Below are 13,637 nucleotides of genomic sequence, written 5' to 3'. Positions count from 1 at the left end.
TGGTGGTTAATTGGAGATAAAATTCTCACAGACTTTCCTGCCTGGACTAGCTTTGAACTGCAATCCTCAGAAATCAGCTTCCTGAGTGGCTAGGATAATAGACACAAGCCACCAGTTTAACCAATTTCTTTACTTTTTCCTCAACCCCCTTTAACCAGAAACCTAATCCTAATCACAACACCAAATGGTTAATGTAAGGAAAATTGTCTAGATCCTATTCAGTTAGTCATTTTTTGCTTCTACTTCTTAGTGGAAAACTAAATTTTCCCTAAAGCTTATCCTTCCCTATTCCTAACAAGAACTAAAACAGCAGCTCACAATTAGAACCAAATCGTATCTGAATGTTTAAAGTAACATAGACATTGGTTTTCATTCATTCTAACCTTGATGCCATTCATTCTTCTTAAAATATATTGCAATTTTACACAATATCTTACATATTTTTCTCATCTTACTCCCAGCTCTAACTGGAACACCTTTCCTAATCCTAAAACTACAGATAATTGAATCATAATGTTAATAGCAAGCCTCTATTTCACATTTATCCTAACTCTTGCTAGGCATGTAGGCATAAATTTTACTTGCACTTTGAATTTAAAAATATTAAAGTGTTTCTCTATTTCATGTCAGGTGTTGTTTTACATTATTTTTTAAAGTTTTATTTTATTGTAAAGAGGCTTACAGAGGGATGACAGTTACATGTGTAAGGTAATGAGTACATTTCTTGTTGAACATTGTTGCTCTGTTCTTTCTTGTTCTCCCACTATCCCTTCCCTCACCCACCTCTCTAACTCTTCCCTCCCCATGGTGTAAATTTCATTTTCAATATAGTTTGCTGTGAGTATCATTGTTGCAATAGGTCATGTTGTGTTGAACCTAAATTTTCTTTTCTCTAACCCTAATTCTAATTCTGTCTGGGATCCTAAATCTAACCATAATAGTAATTATATATATATATATATATATATATATATATATATATATATATATATATATATATATATATATATATAATATAGTAATTCAGAAATTAACAAAAATATTGACGTTTTTGTTCATCGTTAATCCACTGTACATCTTGAATTAAGTTGCAGTTCACCTTAAATCTTCAAAATTAGCTTATATGTACATATATAAAGATGAAATTTGATGTGAAAAACAGAAGATCTTTGGAGGAAGGAGTAATGAATAGGAAATACAGGGAGTACAATAAAATGCTTTAAATATATTTTGGAGAGAGCATAACAAAAGTGCCACTTCTAACAATTAATAACCATTAACAAAATACCTAAAAATTAATAAGTAAATAACACACTGTCTTCTAGTGTTCTTTAAGAGAGCCATGATATGTCTTGTGAATAAAATGCTTGTGTTAGATAAACTTTGTTCATGTATAATTTATTTTATTATTGACCAATTATTTAATTTAATCAATAAAAATATATCAAATAAGATTCCATGATAAAAATGTAAATCAGTTACTTAGCAATTGTTTGAGAAAAAATAGTCATGACGTTTAAGAAACTAAATATCTATTTCCCTACAAAGCACTGCTTTCGGTTTACAAATCTAGTATTTCTACTAAGTTTAGAGATCATAATTGGCATGAAAAACAACTAACTGTACATCTTATTTCTTGAATGAGTGATGTTTTAAACATTATCTTTTATTCAAATGAATACTTAGGTTTACTTTTTCAAAATAAATGCAATTTTATCTCCTTTCAGATCAAGTACTTTCCCTGCAATTAAATGTATTAGTATATACAGGTATTTATACGCTAAATCTTCTATGTTTGTTATGTAGATCTACATATTCAGAATGACATGGTTTTTCTATTCACAAATGTCTAAACTATGGGATTTTTTGCTTCATTAATATAAATTATGTCAGGTTTTTGTGAAGGATCCAGTAAGCAGTGTGGTCAAAAAACATTTCCTGAATTCTAAATATTAAATCTAATCATTTTTAGCCTTTGATTATATCATTCATTTTATCTTCAGAGCAATTAAACTAAAATAAATACTACTTTTTAAAAATTTCACACATATTGTAAATAATATTAACATGGCTCACACAGAGACTAATTATTTCAAACTCACCATATTTAATGATCATAATGTGAAGAATATAGAGAGTAGAAGGTCCTTATACGCAATAATATTTGTGGCTAAATTAATCAAATCATATAACTGGATTTCTAATTTAGAGGAGGTTAATCATGTGGAAACAGGAACATACTAAGAAAAATGATTACTTTGGGACCATTTTCTTCTTAAAATTATGCAGCAAAAATATTTCTAAGAAATATATTTTAATAAAATATTTCAACCCTTACAGTGCATTATGCTTTCATATAAAGTTTATCTCAAAATAAAAATTCTGCAACTAATCTAATGTATGTTTTCATGAACAAAATGCTATGACTTCTAATCTTGTTATGTGATTTTAATTATTTTTTGTTGTGACATGATTCCGATTTACACTTAATACTAATTTCATAGAAATCATGCCCATGCACACTAACTTACATAAGATAATATTCAAACAAAATGATCTTTCTTCCTATCTCCCACAGGGAAGGGTGAGGTGCTGAATTATATTAAATGGAAGCACTCTAAAAGAGAGTCTTTATGAAATGGAAATTTGTAACGTGAGGATGGGATCATGAACAATTTCTACTTGGCTGAACAAGAATTCTCTTTTCTACAGCACTTTCTAACCTTTTAATCACACAGGGAAATCCACAAAATTTGAAGTTCATATGAAGGAATTGCATTCCTAAAAGATGTGGCAACCCTGCTCAAAAGTTCGGTCTCATCACTAGTTCTTTGTGTTTGCTGGCTGATCTATTTCTCTATCATATGTTTCATGTTATTAAGCATATTAGTAATTCAGCTGTGAGTACATAGCAGTAGACTCCTTTAATCACTGCTATTGGTGGGTAATATACAGGAGAGCGGAAAAAGATTATATTACTCTCCAATTCCTCCCATTGGCCTTCAATGAACCAATTAATTGTCAAAACAATCATGTAAGATGTTAGTTTACTTTTCTCTTTTTAAGTAAGATTAAGCAAGTGTTTTTTGCAGTAAAAAGTGATGACAGTAGTATCAGAACTCTGATATGAGCACCTTCTCCCTAACAAATAATGCTCTATGGGCTGTAAATATGGAAGTCACACTTAAATTCTCTCTACAAACATTCACACAGACACAGACACAAACAGACAGACACACAGACACAGACACACACACACAGACACAGACACACACAGACACACAGACACACAGACACAGACACAGACACAGACACACACACACACACACACACACACACACACACACACACACACACACACACACACAGCTGTCACCCAGACACATAAGAGAACAGTTCAATTCCTTGGTAATGATAGTTGATTGATGTTTGCTCCGTTGGTTTTTCTTTTATTCAGGACGTTGCTCGGACCTGCATCTTTCTCTGAAATCAAGTCCCCTGCTCTTAGAATACTGTGACTATGTATTCATAGTATGTACCTGGCTGCTTCAGGCCAATTAATAATACCCTGTATAGAGTATCCTCAAACTTGGCATTCAAGTCTAATTCCATGAAATCATACTATTATTCTGAAATACTAAAATTTATTGGATCTAGAAACCAAAAAATAAACAAACCCCACTTTGTTATATTAGTAGGAATTGACATCGTGAAAGTAGAATACTATTGATCAGGAACTGAGGTAAGAGGACGGGAGTATGTGGGAAAATGTAGAATACTGGATGTGTGTTAGAGATATAAAATTATCATCTGTTGGATTATTTATTGTAAACTTAGCTTATATTGAAAGCTCAATTTACATATACAGTTTTCCAGCTATTTGTTTACCCATCACTTCTGATCACAAATCCTCATGAATTTTTATAGAATCTTTGAATAAATCACATAGTTTGCATGTGCTTATCATCTTAAGGAAAAACAGTCTGCTTCTACATCTTCGTCTATGTGACGTACCCTTATTGTTGGTTTCTCTGTTTGCTGAATAAATGTTTTCCTGGAAACAGGATATTGACAACAAATCTGGGTTTAATTTTCATTTTTTAAATTTGAAATCTAATATAAACTTTGTTGTGACTTGTCATTTTCTAAAACTGAGTGATTTTCATGAACACTAATATTTTGGTGCCTTTAAGTAAATTGAGACTTGATGTGGTTTGGTAGTTCTTGTGTCTAATTGACTTAACCATTAGATTATTAATGTATAAACAGGTGCATTGCACTTTTTTATTTTTATATATAAAATAATCCCCAAGGATTTACTTTAAAGTGATAAGGGGGGATGGTTGTTTTCATGTTCCATAGTTTATATTTATTTCAGTAAAAGTACTAATAATACATGATATATGCTGGAGCAATATAAAAGATGAGAACATATTTCTAAAGAGAATGGGTTTATTGATTAAACAGAAAACTTTGAAATAGTTATGTTTCTTTGTTGAAACTGCATAAATTTCATATGAATGTAGCTCCAGATGAGAATCAGGGATAAATTCACATTAATATTACTGAGATTTACATCACAATATAAGCAATGTAGATATTTTAAGGAATTGGTCATTCAAAGCAGTAGATACCTAATGGATGAGGAATGGAATTGAAAATAGCAGAGGAAAACAATTCACCATGCAGATATTATGATTTTATAATACTAAAATGAAAGAAATGGAGCTTTTGCCTTTCTGAAGAAGAGAATTGAGCCAGTAATTTCAATGTAAGACGTCAGTTGTAATGAGTCTAAAGTCTTTTTCTCCAAGATATTCAAGAGTACTATGCTCATCTTCTGAAGAGTAAGTAATTATTTTAATTAACTTTGCTTAATATTAATTTACTTGTAGCAAATAGGTTAAAATGTCTGCTCTCTTTCTTTCAAGGTAATAACATACATTTCATATTATTAATGTCTCTTCATACAAGCCTGAAATCACTATTTCAAACTAACACAAACAAAAAAACAAAAATAACCTGATACAACCATCACAAATCCTTAATTATGTGAAAAATATCAACAATATATAAAATATATCTGAGGAATTGGAAAAACAATGACAAAATTACAACAGAAAATTCCCCTAGCTCTCTCTAATGAAACAGAGAATTAGAGTCCTAGCCAGTACTCCACTTCTAAAAAGTCACACCCAGTCAGTTATAAATATATATAGATATACAATTCAAAAGAAGATTCTATACTGTCTTCACAAAAAAACGAAATATATGAAAAGGTGCCCAGCCAGGCGGGTGACTGCTGTGACTGTGTTGGCCAACATATTTAAAAGCACAGCTGCAGTGTGGAAATAAAAGGTCCACATGGGAAAAAAAGCAGGAGCAGAAGTGTACATCAGAGACAGCCAAATCCATACTCAGAGACAATTCAAGATACCATTGGGCAGCCCGAATTGTCACCGGTACCACAAGTATTAACATCACAACATCTCACAATAATTTATTTCTACTCATACACTTAATAGTCTAGACAAAAACCTAATTCCACTAAAACAAATCACAACAGAAATCCAACCAACATATGGCAAATCAACCAAGAACATAAAGAGTCAGCTATTAAGACTATAGAGCCCCCAAAAGAAATCCTCCAAGTGAACAGAACAAATCAGAAAAATACAAGAAAAGTGATGTTAAGGTAGTATAATTCACACATTAAATAACCAGGTGTTAGAACAGACAATAAGGGACCTAGATGATAGTTTTCAAAATATATTACAATTACTGCTGAAAATGTTATTAATGAAAAGATACAAAACCTCTACTAGGAAATTTATTGAACAAGATGCAAACAACCAACGATCAGCAAAATAACTCATGGAGACTACAAACAGAAAAATGAATTCTGAAAAGGCAAGGGAGCCCAAGGAAAAACTGGATGCCTAGCTAAAAGATATGAAAGAAGACACAGTTAAATAAACAACCCTACCAACCTCCCCACCCAAAGAAAATATGTAAGGAAAGTCCATACAAGGCCTAAAACAAAGCTTTATAAAGAGATAAAAGCCCTAAAAAATGACCAATTATAAAACAGCGAAATCAAAAACAAAGTATAAAGTCTTCACAGCAAATAGATGACATAGAAGGTAATCTCAGGGGTCAAAGACCAAGTAGGTCTAATAGGAAAGAGGAAATAATCATTTAGAACAAATCCAAGAAATAAGAAATGATCTTGCCAGAACTTCACGACTCAGTAAGAAGATCAAATTTGGGGGAGATTGGTCTCAAGAAGGAGAAGAATAGGAAACTGAATGGATGGGAAACATATTTCAGAATTCTAGCAGAGAACATTCCAAACATCCAAAGAAATAGTCACATTCAGAGAAGAGAAGCCTTTAGAACACCAAACAGAATTCTAGAAGAGAACAACCCACCACCACATCATAATCAATTAGAGGATCATTAATGATCAAGGAAACGATTCTTAAAGCTGCCATAGAGAAAAGATTGATTATTTATAAAGTATATACAGTCAGAATAAACACAGATTTCTTAGTTTATATGATAAAAAGAAGAGCCTGGAATGATATATAACAAACATCAAAGGTAAACAACTACCAACAGTGAATATGGTCCCAAGCCAAACTCTCCACCACATCAGCAGGATAGAAGTTAATCAAATATATCCTACAGAGAGAAGATCAAGAAGAACAGGAACTGGATATATAAGATGAGAACTAGGTAAATATATTAAGAGTAGATGAGGCACAGCTCCTAAGAGCTTCTAAGAGAATTCATCCAAATAGATAAAATTAGAGAAAAAAATGAGACATCATAACATAAATTAGCAAAATTGTGAATATTATAAGAGAGTACTTTGAAAACCATGTACCAATAACCTGGAGAATCCTGGAGTAATTGATGCTTTACTATACTCGAACTGAACCAAGAAATGATACATAAGAAGTAATGAAAATGAAATATCAATAAACAATTTCCCATAACAGAAAAATCTATGACTCAATAGATTTACCATGAAATTAAGGCCTGCAAGAACTTACAATACTCAGCTCTAACTCTTCAATGGAATAGAAAGGGAAATGGAATTATCAAACACAATCTATGAAGCTAGAATTAGACTCTTCCCCAAATCAGCTAGGACACATCAAAGAAAGAGAACTATGAACCCAGCTCTTTGATAAGCATTGATGCATAACTTCTCAATAAAATTCTCACTAACCAACTTCAACAATTAACAAAAAAATGCTATGATCAAACAGTATTCATCCTAGGATACGGCTGTATTCAATATACTTGTCAATAAACATAACACACATCATCAGCAGAAGCAGGGACAAGAAGCACATGATTGTTTATATGGATGTAGAAATAGCTTTTAACAAACTCCAATACCCCTTTATGATTGAAAGGTCTGAGAAGCTAGGAACGCATGGAACTTTTCTCAATATAATACAGAGTATGTATACAACAAAGAGAAAATAAGCATGTACCTAACGATGGAGGCATGAATACATTAAAATCAGGAATGAGAAAAGGATGTCCACTCTCTCTACTACTCTTCAATATAGTAGTGGACTTTCTAGCAAGGAAAATAGGCAAGAGAAAAATATAAAAGGGATCCAAATATGAAAGGAGTAAAACTATCCCCTTTCACAGATGAAATGATACTTTATATAAAGGACCCTATAGCTTCCCCCCCCTCAAAAGTTAGTAAAAGTGATGCTAATCTTCAGCAATGTAGCAGGGTGTAAAACCTACAAGAATCAATAGTTTTCCTGTGTTACCAACAATGGGAAGATCCAGGCTGAAATCCAAAAAACAACCTCATATGTATTAGCCTCAAAATCAAATCAAATCTAAGCAAAACAAAACAACAATAAAACTAGGAATTAATTACTTTAACAAAAATGTGAAGGACCTCTATTGTGAAAACTTCAAATGCCTAAAAGCGAAATTGAAGGAGTTTCAAGGAAATGGAGTCTTTCAATGCTCCTGGTTGGAATAATTAACATTGTGAAAACTGCAATACTGCTCCCAACGATTGGCAATGCAATACCCATCAATATCTCTACAATATTCTTCAATGCAATAGAGAAAGCAATCCAAATTTATTATTGAATTACAAAATTACAGTTGAAAGAGAAGGCTCAGAAATGAACTCATAGGCCTATAGTCATCTCACACACACACACACACACACACACACACACACACACACACACACACACACTGGAATTCTATTCACCCATCAGAAAGAATGACTGTTCACCACTCTTAAGGAACATCAAAGGCTTGGGAAAATTATACTAAGAGAAAGGAATGCACACTCGAGCAATATAGGTTTCATATATTCATTTATTCATGGTAGCTAGAAGGTAATTACAAATCTACAAGAGAGAGTCTTCCTCCAGTTTGAATTTCCATTTTCAAGAAAATTGAAAATAGCAAATGCTAATGAGGATGTAGCCAAATGGGAACTCTATTACACTGTTGGTGGGAAATAAAATTTGTTCAACTATTCTGAAGTGCAGTACGGACTTTTTGGGAAAGACTAAACAGATCTCCCTTGTGACCCAGTAATTCTTCTCATGGGCAGCAATCCAATAAATAACAAACAAGCTCACATTAAAGCTACCAGTATAACTATGTTCAGAGCCCAGGCCCAGAGTTTAAGGACTGGAAAAAAAGTTATCACTGCTGGTATTTCTTTCCCCAAATATGAACCTTTTGACATAAGATACAAAATCTTTCTATTTGCAACAGCTAGAATAGAACTTATCTGTAGTGAGTAATAAAATGTCTTCTTTGTTGAATGTTAGGAAAAGCTGTAGGCAGTCCAAGAAAAGGGAGACTTTTTGTTGTTGTTGGTGGTGGTGGTCGAGGGGCTTGATGTCTGGGCTTGGGCACTGTCCCTGAGCTCTTCAACTCAAGGTTAATGCTCTACCTTTTGAACCACATTGCCACTTCTGGTTTTCTGGTGGTTAAATGGAGATGAGTCTCAGGGACTTTCCTTCCCAAGTTGGCTTTGAACAGCAGTCCTCAGATCTTAGCTTCCTGAGTAGCTAGGATTACAGCTGTGAGCCACTGTCACCAGGCTAAAAATGGGGGATTTTTATAAAAGAAAATCCACCTCTTCACCTGTGTCTAAACCTCAGATATTACTATTAGAACACTTCATCCTCAACTCATTTGATCTGACATTTGTAAATTTTCTCTTTTCTGTCATGTGGGAATACTGCAGTCAATGTCAACTCAACTGTGGGACTGGATCATTTGTATGGTAATCGCTAGCACCTAAATCAAAAACATTTACATCAAAACAAATGAAACCCTCATTTCGAATAATTATTTTCTCTTTTTATTACAAATCTGTGCTTGATTACTTCTTAATGTGATATTGGACCTGTTAACAGAGTGATGACTTTTTCTTTCTCTTGAGCAATTGTCCTTCTTCCACATGGGTCAAATATTTAAGATTTCAAAAATTTCCATTGATAATTCATTAAGCTGACCTCTAAGAAAATGTGCATTTCTGGAATTGGTCTGCTGTGTTGTTCTTACATGCACAGGATTTCTATGATTTATTTGTTTTATAAGGAATTCTATTTTCCAATGTTTGTGTGACCAATTTTAGTCTCTCTGATCAGTCTTTCCTACCCTCTCTCAGGAGTCTTTTATTTCAGCCTGCCTCATAATAAATATATTAGTTTTCAGCTAAATGACTCCCAGCTTCAGTTTTTTGCCTGACTTTACGTAGACTGTGATAGGAGCTTTGACTGGCCTTGCTTGCTGGAGTTTTTTGCTTGATTTTTATTGTTTTGTTTTTAGAGGTCTAGGATTACTAGTTAATGTATTAGCTTCTCTGGGCCGCATTGATCACCTGGACTAGAGTCAATGGGTTTTTGTCCTAATGATACGAAAACAACTGACTAAATTCCTGTTTTAATTCTCTCAAAATCAGGCAATCTGGCATCCTTGCAAAGCCATCAATAATATTCTGCTACCACTTACAGAAATGGTCTATCAAGATGGCTTTTCAAGGTTGACTGTAAAAAATGTTTATTTCTGTGTGGGAGGACCATATAAAAAGCAACAAAAAAATCACATCGTACATTATAAATACTTTAGAAACAACAGCAAGAAAAAAAAACACTTGTGTCCCTATCTTGGGGTTCATTTAGCTTAACATCACCTTATCTATTCATATGCATATAGCTTTTGACCTTTTCTACTTATCCAGGAAGTATATTCATTATTGCCAATAAGGGATACCACGTGACCGATGTTTCTTTGGAGTTCGATTATTTTAGTTAATATAATTTTTCCGTAACAAATTGGGCGATGTCGTTCTTTCTGATGGACGATAGAATTCACACACACACACACACACACACACACACACACACACACACACACACACACACACACACACACACACACACAACTCACAACGTTTTCTTGATCCATTCATCTACTGAGGGGCATTGGGGTTGGTTCCATATCTTAGCTATGGGAAATAATGCTGCAGTAAACATAATTGTATTGGCAATTTTAATATGGTCTTGTTGCTGACTATTTAGGTGAATGCCCAAAAGTGGTATTGCTGGGTCATACAGGAGCTCTATGTGGAATCTTTTACGGAACCTCCATACTGCTTTCCAAGTGATTGAACAAGTTTACACTCCCACCAAGAATGACGTACGGTTCCCTTCTGGCCACATCCCCTCCAGCATCTGTTATTGTAAAAATGTGGAGCGCTTCACAAATTTGCATGTCATACTTGCACAGGGACCATGCTAATCTTCTCTGTATTGTTCCAATTTTAGTGTATGTGCTGCTGAATTGAGCACATAACATTTTTTAAATATAAAGTGGAACTGATTTTCTTAAACTAGACAATTTAACAAAAAGTAAGTTCACAAGAATGGTCGTGAAATTTTAGAAGCATGTATTTCTTACATAAGCACACATTTAAGACTAAAGTCAAGATTGATATGTCAAAAACAAAATAATTCCAGATATTTGTTGTGCAACAGATGTGTAGAAGGAGGATTTCAATTAGTCTATACAAGACACCTATCATAATGAACACTGCAGCAAGTGTTAAGTTTTTATTTTTTTTTAAGTTTTAATGTTTTAAATATGTTTAATTTTGGGAATTTGCTTATATGCCAAAATTAAGATTGTTTGGTAGGTCATATAACTTTTCTATAAAGTATTAAAATTTATGGTAGCAGACATATACTACTAAGTATGTACATTTCAGAGTTTATAGAAACTTTACTAATGAGAAGTTGCAAAATCTTTGTATTAAGAAACAGCAAAGAGTTAAGACAGTTTCTGTTAAAACTTTAGGGCTTCCTTACTTAATATGTTAGCGAGGAACAAAAATGATTGTATAAACCGTATGCAGATGATGAGATGAGACATATATAGTAATCTTAGAGTGTAAATTTAAAGACTACTCATAGCTTATAAAACTCTTGTTGAGCATCATAATCTTAGCCAGTTTTAAATGTACAGGAATATGAGAAGAGTTCCGGGAAGATGGCAGAGGAGAAGCTGGAATCTGAACAAGCTCTCCCATAGAAAGCAGTTTTAGAGTTCCAATGAATAGTCCTAAGCCAGAGAATCACACCAAGTGTGCCATCACAGGACAGAGAGTTAGGCAAGAGAGGGGAAACCCAGGCAAGAAGAGACATCTGAGCGCTTACCAGCAGCCACCAGCGACCGCAGGGCACCATACCTGAGCCACAGAGAGTCTGGGACAAGGAGCCAGACACAGTGGGTGAGTGGATTCTACACAACATCAGCAAGAACCAACAAGGAGCAGACATCTTCATCCTGCAGTTTGCAGACCAGAGACGACCCAGGAACCAAGACTGGGCATGAGTAGAAGCCCGACGTCCTCACTCCTTCTCAGGGAGCAGAGGAGGGAAGGGCACTCTTTCCCTCCCCCAGTACTGGAGATCTCCATCTTGGATACCGACAAAGCTCAGGGGAGCTGCCAGCTCCAACTCAGGCCGTGGAATAAAACGAGTCATTTAGCAGGTCACAAGAATTTAATGGCGGCGTGGCCTGCCAGACTCAGCTCCATCCAGGGAAAAGTTACCCAGCTCGGGCGCGAGCCATAGGAGAGGCTTTCCTCACCGGGTAATCAGAGCCAGAGGTTGCCCCTCCCTCTAGCAGCCACCACAATCAATTGAAAATCAGTAAACAGAAACCCTGAGAATGGCTCCAGTCTGGGCTCTGTGAGGTTTTCACAAACTAGCCCCCGGGAAAAGCTACTGTATGTTGAAAGGCCTCAACTCTACCCAGAACCTAGCCTCATCACTGTATCCCCATCTTCTGTGATTCTCAGAACAGATCAGCCTCCCATTAAACTAACCTGGAGGGGGATCTCAAAATCCTGGGTAAAGCAGAGCATTTTTCTGCCTGTTCCAACAAACTGACTTAAGAAACCAATCAAGCCACAGGACCACAAGCAGACCAGAGACTTCCACAAGAGGCTGGTTACAGACACAAGGGAGATACAGGATTTTTCCCACCCCTACCCCCCAAAAAAATCAAAGAACTTTTTCTTTTTTTCTTCTTCTTCTTCTTCTTCTTCTTCTTCTTCTTCTTCTTCTTCTTCTTCTTCTTCTTCTTCTTCTTCTTCTTCTTCTTCTTCTTCTTCTTCTTCTTCTTCTTCTTCTTCTTCTTCTTCTTCTTCTTCTTCTTCTTCTTTCTTCTTCTTCTTCTTCTTCTTCTTCTTCTTCTTCTTCTTCTTCTTCTTCTTCTTCTTCTTCTTCTTCTTCTTTTTCTTCTTCTTCTTCTTCTTCTTCTCCTTCTTCTCCTTCTTCTTCTTCTTCTTCTCCTTCTTCTCCTTCTCCTTCTTCTCCTTCTTCTCCTTCTTCTCCTTCTTCTCCTTCTTCTCCTTCTTCTCCTTCTTCTCCTTCTTCTCCTTCTTCTCCTTCTTCTTCTTCTTCTTCTTCTTCTTCTTCTTCTTCTTCTTCTTCTTCTTCTTCTTCTTCTTCTTCTTCTTCTTCTTCTTCTTCTTCTTCTTCTTCTTCTTCTTCTTCTTCTTCTTCTTCTTCTTCTTTTTTGGTACCTTATATAAATTTTTTTTTCTTTTCTAAAACGTTTTCTAATCTTTAATTTTTGCCTTTTTTGAAAAAAAAATATTTTCCAGTAACCTTTTTTTCCTCTTATAATTTTTACTTTAGGTATAAGTGAAAGTGCGTTTTTCTTTTTTTCTTGTCTTCTTTCTATTTTTTTTTTCTTTTTATATTATCTTTTTGGTTTTTGTTTAGCTCTACTGAAGTTCTGACCTTTTTTTCTTCCTTTCTTATTCTTTTCACCTTTTCCTCTCTTTTGTTCTTCTTTATGTGACTTAACTCTTGTTCTGAACATCCTCAGATAAACCCATAGTCAACTAGTAGACCCTATCCCCCATTGTGTACACACTTAATCCACAAATTTATTACTCAATTCAAAACTTCTGAGACTTAAATTCCTTAATAGCAGTACCACCTCTTTAACCTATATAATATTTTAAGCATTTTTATTTTTAAGTTTTTTGCATCTTCTCTATGTCCATCCCCTTCTCTGAATATATTCATGTTCCTCTCTAAATAGTT

The 13,637-nt window shown here is 34.4% G+C and overlaps 1 non-coding gene across 1 annotated transcript; it reads right to left on the bottom strand.

The window, feature by feature from the left end:
• Window positions 1–10,761: 10,761 nt before the first annotated feature.
• On the bottom strand, window positions 10,762–10,868 carry LOC138821660 (U6 spliceosomal RNA). The gene has a single exon (XR_011370182.1). It is a non-coding gene; the product is annotated as a U6 spliceosomal RNA (small nuclear RNA).
• Between the last annotated feature and the right edge of the window lie 2,769 nt (window positions 10,869–13,637).

This window comes from Dipodomys merriami, unplaced genomic scaffold (genome assembly GCF_024711535.1).
Source record: "Dipodomys merriami isolate MVZ:Mamm:240054 unplaced genomic scaffold, mDipMer1.0.p SCAF_922, whole genome shotgun sequence".
NCBI lineage: Eukaryota > Metazoa > Chordata > Mammalia > Rodentia > Heteromyidae > Dipodomys > Dipodomys merriami.
This window is presented reverse-complemented; position numbering and strand designations above follow the sequence as displayed.